The sequence below is a fragment of the Lygodium microphyllum genome, chromosome 3 (genome assembly GCF_053477565.2).
Source record: "Lygodium microphyllum isolate KBCC chromosome 3, Lygodium_microphyllum_v1.1.10, whole genome shotgun sequence".
NCBI classification, from domain to species: domain Eukaryota; kingdom Viridiplantae; phylum Streptophyta; class Polypodiopsida; order Schizaeales; family Lygodiaceae; genus Lygodium; species Lygodium microphyllum.
Window position 1 is genome coordinate 49,732,987 of NC_141137.1, and position 16,247 is coordinate 49,749,233.

Sequence of the window (16,247 nt, forward strand, 5' to 3'; positions counted from 1 at the left end):
GAAGTGTACTCCACACACACTTAAATACAAAACAATTACAATCCACTAATTGAGTGTATGCAAATGGTTGGAATGGTAAGATAATAGAAACCTATCAAAGGTGATAATGCGTGAGAGCTTTGACATCATGAAAATCCATCATGTTAGAACTTTTTCGAAGGAAGCCCAAGGTTCCCATTTTAGAGATTGCAAATTAACAACTCATTTGAGAACTCGTAATGCCCATTTTTATGGATATGATAGAAAAATTGTACCAACATGGCACCATACTTTAAGAGTGTGGAGTAACATGCATCTTAAGGGTAATGTGAGAAGGTGTTCATAAAAGTAAAAATTTTATTCAACACAGGAGGAGTGAGACAAAGGAGAGCAAGAGGAGATCATCTTCAACTGCAAAGGGGAGGACCACTTTGGCTTGTGAAGGTCACCTCTACCTTTCGTGCCTTTCGTACCTTACAAAGTCTCAGTCTCTCAAGGAGTTGCCAAATCGTTTAGAGTTCCCAAGCAAGATCAAAGCTAGTGCATGTGGACTCCCATCTCATGATGGCGTCGAAGAGATGGTAGTTTGGAGCAAGAAGCATGGGAGCTACAAATACGATCACGAATGAACATTGTCAATATGATGTTACTCGCATCACAGAACTAGCTGGTTCCTTCATAAATTAATGTTCCATTTATACATGGTTAGGAACATAAATAAAGAAGTTTCACAATTTGGTAAAGAAATTACAACTCAGCAAAAATAGGAATCCAACAAAAAATAATGTAGAATTAAGTAGGAGCTATTAAACTAGAATTTTAAAATTTGAAAGTTAGGATAAATTGTATAACATTGCATCGCATTGAATAAATTATCTTAAGTTGCTTATAAATAAAAAAATTACATCAAGAATAAATTCCTTAACATTTATAATTTATGTAAATGTAAGAAAATGTGAAAATTTGTATTTAAAATATTTCTTTTATCATTTACAAATTATGTAAACATTAGGTTAAGTAAATATTTCATTAAAAATATTTCTTTTAGTATTTATAAATTATATAAATATAGAAAAATATGAAAATTGTATTAAAGATTTTTTTGGTATTTACAAAAAAAAAAATTAAAAAAATACTCATAGTATTTATAAATGATATAAACATAAAAAATAGGTTTTTCTTTGTATTTATAATTCATTTAAAGTGAATTAGGATAATTAAAGTAGGTGATATAAAATTATTGATTAGAAGTACTTTGTTTTGAGGAAAAAAAAACTATTATTAATTAAGTTAAAAATTATGGCATACATAGCTCATCGAAAATTATTAAATGTAACACGTAACTAATTTTTAAACCTAAGATATTTAGACCAATTCACTTTGCTAACATGACAAAGTGAAATACAAGACCTAGATTATGAGATAACAAAAAAGGACCATATAGTTCTCCTTAAGAAGAATAAAATCTAAGAATTCCTAGGAAAAATACTCGCCTTATTGACTCACGTAATCTCCAAGAAAAAATCATGATTCCAAGATCTGATTAATTCCCAAAAAATTAGGATAAATTCTAGATTTGTGATAAGGTTAAGTGATCAACCTATGATAAGGGTTATGACAAAAAGTTGTGAACAAAGGACTGATGTTTACTAAGGAAAGGTGCAATGAAGGAAGGTTAAGATCTCAAAAAAGGAACTTAGAAAAAACCAACAATCCGAAGGAAAACTTGGAAAAACCCAAGAAGTTAGGAAGAGGGTCAAGTCAGAAAGTATTGCCTCTAAGTTAAGATCTTGCTCAATTGCCTCTCTATTTGCTGGGAATATTGCTTGATAAAGAATTGATTGTGCTTGTAGCGATGCATACAAGTTTAACTTGACGTACTTAAGAAGTTGATTGAATTGAATCACAAATCCTAATATACTAAGTTTGTAACATGATAAAAAGAAAAGCGCAGTAGACCTCCCCCAATGCCAATTGTAGGTCCCTTTTCCAAGGGGGATTAAATGCCGCCTTAGAGAATTTTGGACCAACCCCGATGGCGGGAGGTTGCTTTGTAGGGGGGTCCTTGGGCAAAAGGAGTTGAGGGTGCTAGGGGGGCTCTAGCTGATAAACTCCTAGACTCCTAGGAATTGTCCAAACCAACTTTATAAGTTGTGCTTTGCTCATGGGAAATGTTGCTCATGATTTCTACAATCTTGATTTGGTTGAGGGTTTCAATCCGTTTTATGGTTTTTGATTTGTCATTTTATGTAGGGTTAAAGAGAGTATATAAAGTCTTGTGCATTTGCAATCATACATGTTCTTCTGCATTATAAAAGTTTGATTTAGGATTTATTGTACATGATGTGCAACTCTATCTATTTGGCTCTTTCCATCTTACATATTGTTCCCTGTATGAATATGTAGAATGTAGAATGTAGAATGCACTCTTGCTACTTTGTCATTTGTCATTTTAGGTAGTGTTAAAGAAGTAATGCTTTGTAATTTGTCCTTTTCACTTCTTGCATATATGTTTTTTGATTTGGAAATCATTTTAGATGATGCATGACTCTAAATATATTGTCCTTCTCATCTAAAATGTGGCTCTACACATGGCTATGTGAAATATGATTATATATTCTATCATGTTGTGTTATTTAACGTTTATATGATTCAATCTGTGAATTATGACATCTATTAATCCTTAAGAGGCAACACTACTCCATTACAATTATTAAGTTGACCTTAAATTAGTAACTTATTTGTGAAGGACTATTTTCCATCAAAGGAATGTTCTTGTGAAAGGAATTTAAATTTAAAAGATATTTTTAAACCTTACATTTGCTTCCTCCAAAAGGATATTGAAATGCTAGTTTCGTATAGATTAGTGGGGCAAGTTTTACAGTCCCCACGTCTCTCACCGAGTTCCCTCACTAGGAACTAGTTTTTTTTCTAGATGCTAGGATTGATGCCCATAATGAGAGGTCTCTCCATACGTGTAGATCCCAGTGTGGGCATGATGAGCCTAGTTGGGGGGGGGGGGGGGATTTGGCCAATGTGACTAGAATATATTTTATAACTTATTTGCAATAATTAAATGATTTTCAAAGGAATATTTTCCTTGTATATGTGTTAGTGCCCTAATTTATGTATATGAACAATATTCTAAAAGGTTAATTAAGGTTTTTTTCATGTCCAAATTAAATATTTTAGGACTAATTAAAAATCTAAAGATGATAGGGATGTGTGCAAGGGAAGTAGCTAGATCCCCTGATGGGAACATCTTAAGGTAGGGTGGACCCAATTAGTCAAGTGGCTTCTCAATATGATTAGGATAAGAATTGATTCAATGATTTACCTAGGGTATGTGTCTAAGAACTAGCTTAGCACCATTTTAGGGATCCGAGGTGAGATTATGCCTTATGGACAGAGGGATTGAAATCCTACCCCTCCTCTCTTGCTCTCATTGAACCAAGTGTGGTGTAGGCATGCTTTTAGTCTTGATTGTTTGTGAAGTAAACACTCTTGAATGGAGATTAAAAGTCGCTAGGAGACTAAGTGAGTTAGAGGAACCCTCAAGTCAATCCAAGCCAAGCACTTCTCCTATGAGATAATCTTGGAAGCAACCTAACTAGCTAACCCTATGGATTCTTTAGGATCCAAATGTGGTGCCACTTCAAACAAACAATTAGGCAATTGCTAAATGCTACCTCTCTAGTCCCACTAGGGCATATATGCTTTGGATTAACTTTAAGAACTTTATTTCCAAGATGTCCATCTTTATCATTCTCTTATGTTAGGAATTCCCTTCATTGAAAATCTACTCAACTTAGCTTCTCAATCAAACCTCTTAAAATGCACTTAGTTTCCACCAAGCAATTCGAATAAAGGTCATTTCGAAAAATATATGTTTTAATACTATAATGAATCACACCAAAACAAGATACTTATTCTTACAATTTGATAACCTTGGGCTTTGATAAACTTTTACTTAGAGATTTGTCCCTAACTATGCTAGAGAAGGAAACATTCAATAGTTTCGCGTACACCTCTCCATGAGCATTGACATCCAAACCCCATAGGATGTATAAACATAGTTGGTTGAGTAGTCTTCAAGTCTACCTTGCAAAGAAATGTCAAGATCTCAACCTAAAAGGATCAAACTTGAGGGTTTCTAGACTTCTAAAGTCATCCCAAAAATAGCCATCTAATACCTCTCCTAAGGGACAACATAGTAGTCTCTCAAGGATGAGAGTAACCAATATCACACTTCACTCAAAGAGACTATAAAATAGAGAAAAATCAAAAGAGAAAATTTTTATTGCCTTGCAAAGGCTTGGTAGGTTCCTAAGGACAAATTAGACTCAAGGTTGATGCCTTGCCTTCCTGGGGGTAGTATCTAGCCAAAAGGAAATAAGGATAGTTGGAGTGAAAATAATAGTGAGCCAAAAAAAAAAGAATTTAGTGTCGCCTCATGAGAGCTTGGTAGGTTCTTGTGGGTACCAAGACTAGACCTAAGGCCAATGCCTCGTTCTCCTTGGGCCACAATACGCTCAGCTCCCTCCTTTTTACACATATGAGTACCAAGAATAGAGAATGAGAACAATGAAAAAATAATGAATTCAAGTGGACTAGGCTATAGGAGTACTTACATGCTAGTAGAAGTTATTGGTATAGTTGTCCTTGGTCCATTAAGTGGGTTAGAGCACCATTTAGGATGACCTCTTTGATAGATCTTTTAGCTAGTCTATGTTCTAGTTGGTTAGCAACTAGCTCTTGATCTCTTTGTCAGATTATGCTTGGCCTATTCCTTGAGGAATTCATGCCTTGATCTTTGTTAGGGGGTAGGATGAGAGTTGTGTTTTGTGTTATGTTGTGTATTTTATTTGAAGTAGCTTGATGCTCGCTATGTTTTATTTGTGTAGATCAATTTGTGGGTTGAAGGCTTGAGTTACTCTATCTTGTTGTCAGAGTGTGCTTTGTAATGTCTCGACCACCCAAATATGAGATAGAAGGGTGTGTAGGGATTCAAGGATGGAAACAAATGAGAGAGAAGAATTTTGGAAGAAAAGAAGATTTTGACAAGACCAATAGAGATGAATCTTGTCATTTTATTTCATAGAGCTCAGTAGAGTATACATCCTCACATACATGTAATGCATCAGCCCATAATCAAATCAAAACAGATACATCTATGATGGTGGGATGATAAGCCTAAGATACACTAAGGTGATAGCTCAGCTCATACACAAGTACATATCATAATCTTTGTTGACTCAATACATATGCTGCTATAGGTATTCACCTTAACTCCTCATGTAAACATTAAACTAATAATAATAGATGGCAAATATCATCCACCATAACCAAGACAAGCAACTGATAAACCAAAAGCTCTTGCCAAAACCCTATCAAGGTTGCCAAAGCACATCAGCCCTATTATTTTTGTGTATTTACAGTAATCAATCAAGAGCCATATAAGAAGCTCAAACTCCAAGATAAATATGCACCAAACTATCTAGGCTATGTCTAGTACTATTTGAGACCCCTTTCGAGTCAAAATCTCTTCAAAAGAACCACTTTGATGCATCCAAATAAAAAAGCATAGCAAGTTGCGGTGATTTTGACTGTTTCTTACAGCCAAGAGCAGCCCAAATCAAGTCCATAGAAGGCAAAAAATTCATCTTCAGTGAAATATACAAGTGCCCCTACTCTCTGGGACCATGAACAAGCATATACCACCATAAAGTGATCAAAGAGAGTGCATGAAACCCATATACAACATTTAGCCCTATTTTTCCTGATTATATACAATCAAAATAGCCACCACAAATGGAGCTCGAAGCTCATAGACCCATCCATCAATGATCAAGGGTCAATCTTCCGTTGTTAGAGGCTATGTATCTAACATGATGACATAGTTGGTTCAAAGAGAGAAGCATAACTAGTCTATCTAACCTAAAGGCTAGATCCACAAAGATCACCTTTTTGCCATTTGGTCACATAGACCTCATCTAACATACAAGTCAAGACCCACCCAATGTCCATGCTCACACATGGATTCTCCTCGTAATGGGGACCTTACAACCTAGAGCACAATGGATCATTAGTGGCACCTTACAAAGGTGGGGCATTGATCATATCTCACACTTTATTCTCAAACTAAGAATACAATAGAACGCCCTCCCTAAGAGAGCACCTTTGCATGAATAAAAAATATTTTTTCCTTGCTCAAATGGTTGAGAGCTTCCTCCTCACTTGCTAGTTGAGTTGCATGTTCCCCATGAGCTCTCCTCCATTCCTTTTTCTCCATGATTGGGACAACTCCATGGTGCCTATCAAAAGAGACCAAAAATTGTGATGAAGATCCTAGCCATAATCCATGACTCCTTGTCTACCATTTAACTCTCTGGTGAGTCACTTCAGTGATTAATCAAGGCTTAAGTCAAGCTACACACTAGCATAAATTGCCAAGTGCTTCCCAAGGCTATAAGATAAGTCAATCTTCTAGTAGACCATCATTACTTAGTGAAATAGACAACATCTCTACTATTGCTAACGCTAGGTGTATATTTTCACATTGTGTACCGAATCTCCTCAGAGACTATGGTTGCCAATGAGAGGTGTGAATAGGCATTAAAACTAAAGCAAAAAATAAAGTATTTATTGTAAAAATAAAGAGATGTTAGAGTTTTCTAAGAAAAATCAGGTAGCCCAAAATGCTTTGGAAGCATCCATAGTCAATCGATTTTCATTAGACAACCCATCCTAAGAGGTGTAGCTTTAGCATTATAAAGTAGCTACTTGATCCAGAGGCCAAAAAAAACATCTAGGAGTAGAAAACAATGCCAAGAACATGATTGTACCTTTCGATCTTGAACTTGAGCTCGTTTGGCCCTCTAATTTTTACAAAACCACTTGTTGATAGTGTGAATACATAAGACATGAACTAAATAAGTGTTAATTAGGAGATTAAGAGAGAAAAAATAAAAAAAAACATAACGATGGGGGAGGGAGGGACACATTTTTTGGTGCCCCTTCATTTTCCATGAATTTGGGATTTTACAATTTTTTAATTTGCATAGAGCACTCTTGGTGAGATGATCTCTTGATTTTCTTCACTCTCCATCATTGCAAGAAGTACTTGAAACGATGCATGTAGAGGTGAGCACAAGCTCAACCACCAAAACCCATGGACCACTTATTGTTCAAGTGTTTCAAGTGAGCACTAATGGCTACTCTCACATAGCCGACACGCTATCCCTCTCTATGAGTGTAGTGAGCTTACCTTGATGCCCGATTGAGTTGCTTCCTCTCTCAAGCACTCTGATAGCTCCACGATTCGTGATGCAAGCTCCAGCATCCTCAAGCCTCTTCCTCCAAGATCCATCCTCCATAGCCACGCACGAGACAAGAAAAGAAAATAGAAGAGAAGAAGAAGAGGGGAGATGATGGAGAGCTTCACCTCCAAGATCCCTCACTCTCACTAGCTCACTCCCTCACTCCCTCCCTCAAACACTCACAAGCAAGCAAGAGAAAAGGAGAGAAGAAGAAGAGTCCACTTTGTCACACACCAAAGAATGAGCTCTCATTCATCTTTTGAACTTTATATACAAAGCCCTAAATCCCATTTGGGCGGTCATCCCCTTTTTACATGGCCTAGGCCCCTTTTTCTATTATCCTCTTATCTTCCTAGCTAGCTTTCTTTCTATCGCCCATCTATATTTATGATTTGCATAGGTCAAAGCCCGCTGGCGCTCTTAAAATAAACCACAGTGCGCCTTGCACTCTTTTACAAAAGTATTGAGTTGTGATTTTTTTTTAGTGCCTCTCCTTTATTTGGGACTTTTTCACACTTCTTGTGTTTCCTGATTTTTCTTGGTGTGCCTTCATTCTCCATTCTTATTTTGCCTTGGCTTTGTCTTATGCTTTAGATTTTTTGGATTTTCCACCTTGTTCGTTTGAGGGTTAACATTACCCCCCTCCTAGTTGAGTGCTAGTCCCATGGCACTTGTTGGGGGATGAGTTGGACTTTGTTGATGGAGTAGCCAAGTAGCTTTTTGAGTTTCTATACAAGTCATGTTGGAAGGTGTGTTGGAGGGATTTATGGAACTGTAAGGCCCTTGAGTTTAGATTGAGCCCTGGTCTTGGAGGGATTTATGGAATTGTGAGGTCCTTGAGTTGGAGATGATCCCCTATCTTGGAGGAATTTATGGATTTGAAAGGCCCTTGAGTTTGGAGTGAGACCTGGTTGTGGAGAGAGGTTGGTGGGCAAATCTGGCATTGAAATTGAATATTGTGTTGGATGGATCCATCGCCATCTACAGTGACCTTCTGATGTATTGTTTGAAATGAGCTTCTTCATTTACTTTTTGGCTGGGGTTGTTGCGTCCGCCCCTTGGTTTGTTGGGTTGACATGGTAGGATGTTTCATAAGATGGGGAGCACATTGCATGGATGATGGGGTTACTAAAGTTGGTGGAGGGGCCTTTGGTTGTACCTAGGAAAAAAAGAAAGGTGCATTACGTGTGGGTGTGTGCCATTGTTATGTGGTGCATTGTGCACATGCTAGTGGGATGGATCTTAGGGTGACAGGTCTAACCATAGGCAAGTGTTACCTCCTTGGGTGTGTCTTGCCCTTGATGTGCCCTAAGTGGGAAGTGTGGGATCAAAATGAGGCTAGGGGATTAGGAATAGAGTCGGTCGACCCGGGCCACCGAATGCACCTAACTTGAGGACCCCTAGGTGTAGTGGTTGTGGTGGATATGCAACTTGCGGTGGCAATGTGTGATATCTTTTCCGTTTTCTTTTCCTTTACTTTTTTTTAATTCTTTTCTTTTTTTCTCTTTTTAAAATAATAATAATAATAATAAAGTTACATAGTCATGAGACAGAAGTTTAATCTTCATCATCAGAGTGAGGTGGAGAAGGGGGCTTAATAGATTTACTAAGGAATCGACAGCTTTGGAGATAGCCCTTGAGGTTTAGGCAGACTTGAAGGGTGGTGGTGGAGAGGAATGGATGATTGTAGTGGGTGAAGCAGCTATCATTCATGTCCTCTAGTAGAGCTAAGCAAAATGAAGGCAATAGAGTAGCTCACATCATTAATGGAGCCATCACACAACTATCTATAGCATTAGGATCAAAATGGAGCACTGAGAGGTCTCGGTCGTGCGGGGTGGGGTCTTGCCTAAGGAGTATTCTAAGCAATCTAAGGTAATTACAAGTGGTAACAAAGGCAGGGTCAAGGCACAAAGAGAATTGGTTAGTGAATTGGATTGGAGTATCATACAAGTTTTTTGACGTGAAGACGAGGGCATCTTCATATGTAGTACAATGAGGATTAAAAATTACAGGGAAGTCATAACGGTCGTGGACACTGGAGTCAAAATCCACTCCCACCTTTCAAGGGTAGGGCATAAAGCTTGGGTCATTCTACTCGAAGGGTTGAGTGTTGCAAAAGGCTACCCAAGTGTCCAGGTTGGTGTCGCAGACCCTTCTTCTTCACGTAGGTTGGCATTCGTAGCCAGGCACAGGTTGTGGTACTTCAAAAACTTTATTTTGCCAAAATTCGGCATCTTCTATGGCCCATAATGTGGGGTTCTCCTCTCTCTCCTCTAGCCATGTTTGTTCGAGCCTGCTTCTGATGTTAATCACCTCCTCCACCACCTTGATAGGTAACACTCTACATAGGGTGGTGGGGAATTGGAAGTTGAGGTCGAAGGAGCTTCTGGACATTTCTTGCCTCCCCCAGATTATGATGTCGGCGTGGAAGCTTGCTAGGGTGTCATCTGCACATGGTGGAATAGGTGCCTCGAGTTTCCTCACTCCCTTGGCATTCCATTTTCTCCTTGTCTCCTCCACCATTTGCTTCCTTCTTTCTCTTAGTGTGCTGCCTTTCTTTTTGCGGAGGTGTCTGCGTGTTGTTGCTCTTCGGGCCTCGGGGAAGGAGGTGGTGGGACAAGCTCATCTTTATGTGGTCCCATTTCAAAGTTCACGTCCACCTCCCCTTGTCGTCTTGGCTCTTGCTACTCCTCTTTGAGGAACCCAAGTGCATCCACTTCTTGTGAGGTTAGGCCTACCAATAGGAGATAATGGCATTGTTCATCCAAGCCTAGGCCAACTCCACTAGGTCTTGGCAGCATCTGGAGTCTGTGGCCTTCAGTGCCCCATGAGCCATTCCTAGTTTCTTTTTCATCACTTCCATGGACTCTCCCTCCTCTACGTGGGTGACATCCAATAGGATTTCTAGGAAGGCGTGTTGTTAGGTGTGGAAGCTTGCTTGGGTGGCCTTCTCTTTGCTTTCAGTGAGTATCTTTTTTTTCCAGATTGAGCGAGGCGACGTGCCAAGGCTTTGACCCTTTTTTCGTTTTGAGTGGCCCATTCTTCCGTCCTCTTTGTCATGTCTTCGAGGCTTTCCCCCTGCCTCTGGGCTAGTACTGTTAGCCTTCGTTCTTGATCTTCCATTTCTGCCTTAGCTTTTGCTGCTCTTCTTGTGCCGAGGTAGCCTCTTGGGTTAGTCTCTCCACCTCTCTTTCATACTTGTGAGCTTTTTCCTCCCTCAACTCCTCTAGCTCTTCCATGGCTTTATTAATTTTCTCCATTGGAGCTTGTATATCTTCACAGAGTGCCACAATCTCTTCATTGTGCTGCTGTAGGTGTTGTGTGGCCTCAGTTTCTTCATTTATGTGCACCTTCCATTCATATTTTGCCTCCTCCTTAGCTTGTAGCTACTCTTTCAGCTCATTTACTTCCCTTTGGGCCATGGCCATTTAGCGTGTTCTCTCCAACTGGAACGCGGCCATGGCCTCCTTTTCTGGTTCCAGCTCTACTACCGCAATTCTCTTATCCTCCTTGGCTCTTTCTAGTTGAGAGAGGAGCTCTGTGACGTACTCATCATTTTCTTCGGGCGACCTCTCTATTACGGGGACGGAGGTTGTAGAGCCTACAACCTTTTGCTTCTTAGGGTCTCACCTCGACTGGGCGTTTGCTGTCGTAGCCGGTCTTTTGGTCCCTACCAAGGGGGTTCCTTCTCCTAATCCTTGGCCCATTTCCTTATTCACAAAGTACTAGACCCAAGCCATTAGGTGGTTGGCATCCACCTGGGTCGTAGAACTGGGAATGGAGATGGCGGTGGTAGTAGCGGGCGTCAGGAGGGTAGGGATGGGGGCGATCGGAGCCTTGCTCTTGCCCTCTTTCACTGTGCAGGTGGCACAAACTCAGGCACATGGGCACTTGAGCTTGGCCCTTCGTTTTTGATGGGCTTTCAGGTTTTGGCTCATCGTACCTGGATTGTTGCTCAATGGACCTGCGCATGGCACGGGCCATGTCTTCCTCCTCTTTTTTTCTCAGCTCCTTCTCCTTCTCTTTCTACTTTTTCTTTCTCTCCTCCTTAGCCTATTTGGACTCCCTGCGGGTCCTTTGCAGGTCCACCTTTTCTTGTTTTCTCCTCTCCTCTTCCTCTGTTGTTCTTGCACAGTTTTCTTCTTTGTCTTTCTAGCCTCTCCCCAGTTAGTTTGTTCTTCTTGTTCCTTGTTGTCTTCCCCTTCACTTAGTGTCCTTTCACTAGACTGTGACTCCCATTCCTGGTGGGGTGGTGACCTGCGTGGTGTTTCGTTCACCCCTTCTCCTTCTTCTTCCTACTCCTGTCCCAAAGCTTCCTTGATGATTGCAATGAGGACTCCACCAAATCCGATGGTTGCAGCCTTTAAGGACGAAGCTTTCCTTTTAGTGTTGGTGGCGGGAGATTCTCCTTCCCAGTGGGTTGCCCTCTCGTTGCCAAGGCCTTTGCTGAGGTCTCAATGGTCTTTCTTACAAACCCGTTGAGGTTGACCTCATCCAATGACCTTGTTGCTGTGACACTCTCTAGTAGGGGGATGTTGACACAACTAATTATGGAGTTATATCTTTGGCTAGCAAATAGTGCGTGCACTATCTTGGCTTCGAGTTGGATTTTGGGATCAGGAATATCGGCCAAGCTGATGCCGTCATTAGTGTGGACTTTTACCTTGTCCATCCCTAGTAGGGCATATACGTCTCTTTTTGGCTTCCTTTCTTTGTTTACTAGGCCCAATGCCTTTTCCACTAGCTTTGGGTTCAATTCGATCTGCACTTGGCGAGTTTCCTCCCCCTCATGTATAGTTGTGGTGCTGCAATTTCTGTGGAAAGTTCTCAGGAACTCTGTAGGTTGGAAGTAGTCCACTCCTTGGCTCAATGCTTCCATGTATTTCTATAGATTGCATTGCTCGATGATCTGCCTTACCACCCGTTCTTTAATGGCCACTCCATTGAGGTTGAAGATATGCCAAAATTTGAACTAGTTGAAGGCTTACATTTCCACTGAAAGTCCATATTTTGTTTGTTCTTCCTCTGAAAAAGGAAGTTTGCTAGCCTTTTCTTGGCGTGTCATGATGGGTGTGTACAGAAGTAGATTTTTCTTCCTAGTGGTTTATTGATTTTAACTTTTATCGACCTTTTCCTTAATCATAAGTTGTTGCATTTCACCCTTTCAATGTGTGCTTTTTCTTTATTGTTTTCTTTATGTGTTTGGTTTGATTCACCTTACCCCTTCCCCCTTCGCAATGAAAAGAATCCTTCCTAGGATGAAATGGTTAGAGAATGAAGGGCCTTTAGCGCATAATCTTAGTGTTTTACTTTTGCATGAGCCAGGCATAGAAACTCGGATTATATTCTAACCGAGCATAGCTGTCCATATCGAAAGGGCAGATACCCACATGTGTAATGTAAGTGAGGACATCAAGTAAGAAGTCACCAGAGGCCACTCTGCTAGCAATGTGCAACTCCTTCTTGGTGAGGATGTGATCTAGATAAGGGTGTTCTTTAATGTGTTCTTCCATGGGTCAATTACGGAGAGTAGTCAACACCCTATATGAAGTTGGAGTGACATAGGTTGGGTCATATTTAGATGCTTTGATTGTATGTCGTTGTTGAGCATTGGTAATTATTTGGCATCCCTCTAGCTCCCATTGCAATCGTAGAGCATAGCATTTCTCCAAGAAGTGGGAATTGTTGTCAGCAAGCCGTTGCAACTTCTCAATTTCTTGGTTCGTGGCCATGATCATGCTCTTGCTATACGACATGATGAGACACTATTTGGTTGCGTGTTCCTTGGATACCTTGGTTGCAATTAACTCCATAGTTGCTTCAAAAGCTTTAACGAATACGAATTCTGACTCCTCCCAAGAGCAAGGGAGTGTTCGCACTTCTACCGCTATAGGTTCTTTCAAGAGTCCTAGATCTAGTCGATCGTACTTTTAGCCAATGCCATGAAAGTAGCGTCCAAGTATTGGAGGCAGGTAACCAAGTCGTCCCCTGTATTTTTAGCTAAATCGGTGGCCAAGGTTAGAATTGAGCACCACTCATAAGAGGGTCTAAGCCCCATAGGTGGTTGAGGTTTGACAACGCTAGAGAGGTCAGTAGTAGCTAATGGTTATCACTTGGTTTGCTCATGAGTTTTTTGCTTAACCTTATGTTTGATGGGCGTGGTTGTGGCTGCAGGTGACATACTACTTGGTGAATTTGAGAGTGGGGGGGGGGGGGGGGCGTCACCAGGACCAGATGTGGTCAGTTTGTTAGTAAGAGGTTGCAGTTTTGGTTGATATATTGGCTTATGCCCTGCTGAGCTAGGCTTTAAAGGTTCCATGGATTTAGCAGCTTGAGTCGCTTGTGGTTTGAGTGGTTTTGACGGAACGTTTCATGTGGTCAAGCTCGAAGATGGAGTTTGAGTAGTGTCTTTGGATGTTTGGGCTTTAGGTAGCCAAATCTAGGTGTTACCCACATAGTAGTCTTGCGCATGCAACAAGGCCTTAGGGACCCATTGTGGCTTGACCGTACACCAATGTTTATAGTTTTGTCTCTGTCTCCTAGGTTTTCGATGTAGATCCTTAGCCTTGTGAGGCCACAGGTTTCTATTCCTAGGGTCCACTCTTTGTTTAGGTACCCATTTGAACTGGGGTTCATAGGCTTCAGTGTGGGTTCTAGTGGGTTTCTGACCTCGAAACTAGGTAGGTTGTGACAAGTCATGACTCCCCTCTTGAGACTTCGTGGTAGGTTTCTCTACCAGTGGCTTTGTGGATTTGGAAAGAGTCACACTGCCCTTGCTAAAAGCCACAAGTAGGTTTGTCCAAGCGGTTTGACTCTGGGAATTGGACATTGTGGGGGGCATCTGATTCCGTCAGCCAAAACGTGTGGCGATCACTTATTTGTCCAAAAATCTAAAGATAGATGTCACTTGTGGCTACCAGAACTTCCAGTAACCAAGGGGGAGTGTAGGCCAAGGCATTCCATACCTGAATCTCACTGGAAGTCCCGATATGCTCCAATCAATCTGATGTAGACTTGGACCTGCAAGCCCTCTCTCTCTCTCTCACAAAGCCAGAATTGTGAATGAGGTTTTCCCTGGTCACCGAGGACCTTAAGCCCTCAGTATCCTACACCTTAGCCTTCCCAATCAATTGACCTTCGACTTCAAGACGTCTGAGCACTCTTTTGTTTTCATTTCCCCCTATTATTGCCCTGTTCATGACTATTTTACAATAGTGAACTTCAAGCTTCCCAATCTGATTTCTCCTACATATCCTACTCTAAATGCGACAACAGTCAAAAGCAGGGTACTAAATGGATTTTTCCTACTCAACCAATCATCAAAAACTAAAAATACTTATTTGTGGCATGGATCAAAACCCAAAACCTTCTATCTATCTCAAGTTTCGGTTCAGGGGTGAAACCCTTACTTCGATGCTCGATTTGAAGCACACAAGCACTCAAGCTTGAATCCGTTTGTCCTGGCAACGAAACCAAAATGTAGAGGTGAGCAACCGCCAAGACCCACAGACTGCTTATTGTTCAAGTGTTTCAAGCAAGCACTAATGGCTACCTCTCACACAGCCGACAGGCTATCCCTCTTTATTGTTGATAAATATGACATATCCTAAGCCATATCCTATGAATGTATGTATCTAAAATAGAAGCATATGTAAAGTGTCCTTAAGTTGGGGGTATCTATCTTTGGAGGATACCACTTGTTGTAGTAGAATCTAAGGATGGAAGAAGAATAATGCAGGAGAAGACAACATGTAGCTCCTGACCTCTGATTTGCTCCATCTCTCGGACTCTCTCCACTTCAGTTTATCATTTGGTATCAGAGAAAAGGTGCCAACTTTCACATTGAATGTGGAATATGCCGCCTCATCCAAGTAGTGCATCTCAAAATCTCCTTCCATTTTCCCAGTAGTAGTGCACAGAGGACAAGTAGAGGTATATAAAAAATTAGATCCTGGTAGGAGCACTGGCTGCTCCCCAATGACACCGACACCCTTGATGCGCCCTATTTTGCCATTGGTGTCTACTGTTATAATCCAGTGTCTGCTTAAGAGCTGCACAGGTCGAGCATATGTTGTTGATGCGAATACGATAAGCAAAGAAGTACTGTCGCTTGAAAGGTTGACTTTGATTATTCACATAGGCTCTCCGCACCTGGACTTGTATGCCCTGGGTTGTTGTATCACTGTAGCAATCCAACTCAAGACTTGATAGCCTGGCTAAAAGTTTGAGCCGATCCTGATATTTTGCAGCATCCATTATTCGTTCTTGGATGATCTTCTACTTCTTCTTCACAAGAAGCCTGACGCAGCATCCACTCTTCCTTTGTGGAAGATCTTCTTTACTCATTCTTCATAGGAAGTCTGACGAAGCATCCATCGTTTCTTTTGTAGAAGATCTTCTTCTTCTTTATTGGAAGTCTGAAAGTGGATCTTTTCTCTCAACAATCAATGTGTTCGCAAATCGGGAGCCTATAGCAGGATCCTTGTCTTCATCAATCAGATACTTAAAATGTGACAATGGTCCCAACAACCCTCTTGTGAAGTTCCTCATCAAGGTGAAGTAATTTTTTTACTTGTTCAGACTGTTTTCAACTTTGACACAGGGAGATGCATTTCCCCCTCAGTTGTTCTTCACCCTCAACATTTGAAAAGTCTTTGATGTGTCTGGTCTGCTTGCTATGTGGATCGAATCAACAAGAGGCCCAAAGGCAGTACGAAGTTATTTCTCCTTGACATCCACTTCTGCCAAATTCTGTTGTCTCTATGCATGCCTTTCCTAAAACGTAGTTGATGTCTCTCATCCAAGGAGTGCGAAATCTGCTGAAGGGGGGAGGTTAGAAGTTAAATTTGGAGGCGATTTGGTGGACAAGAGGGCAGCTGTAGTTAACGAGAGGCTGACTCAGCTAATAAGACTAGCTTAGAAGATTGCACTGGAGCAAACAAAGGA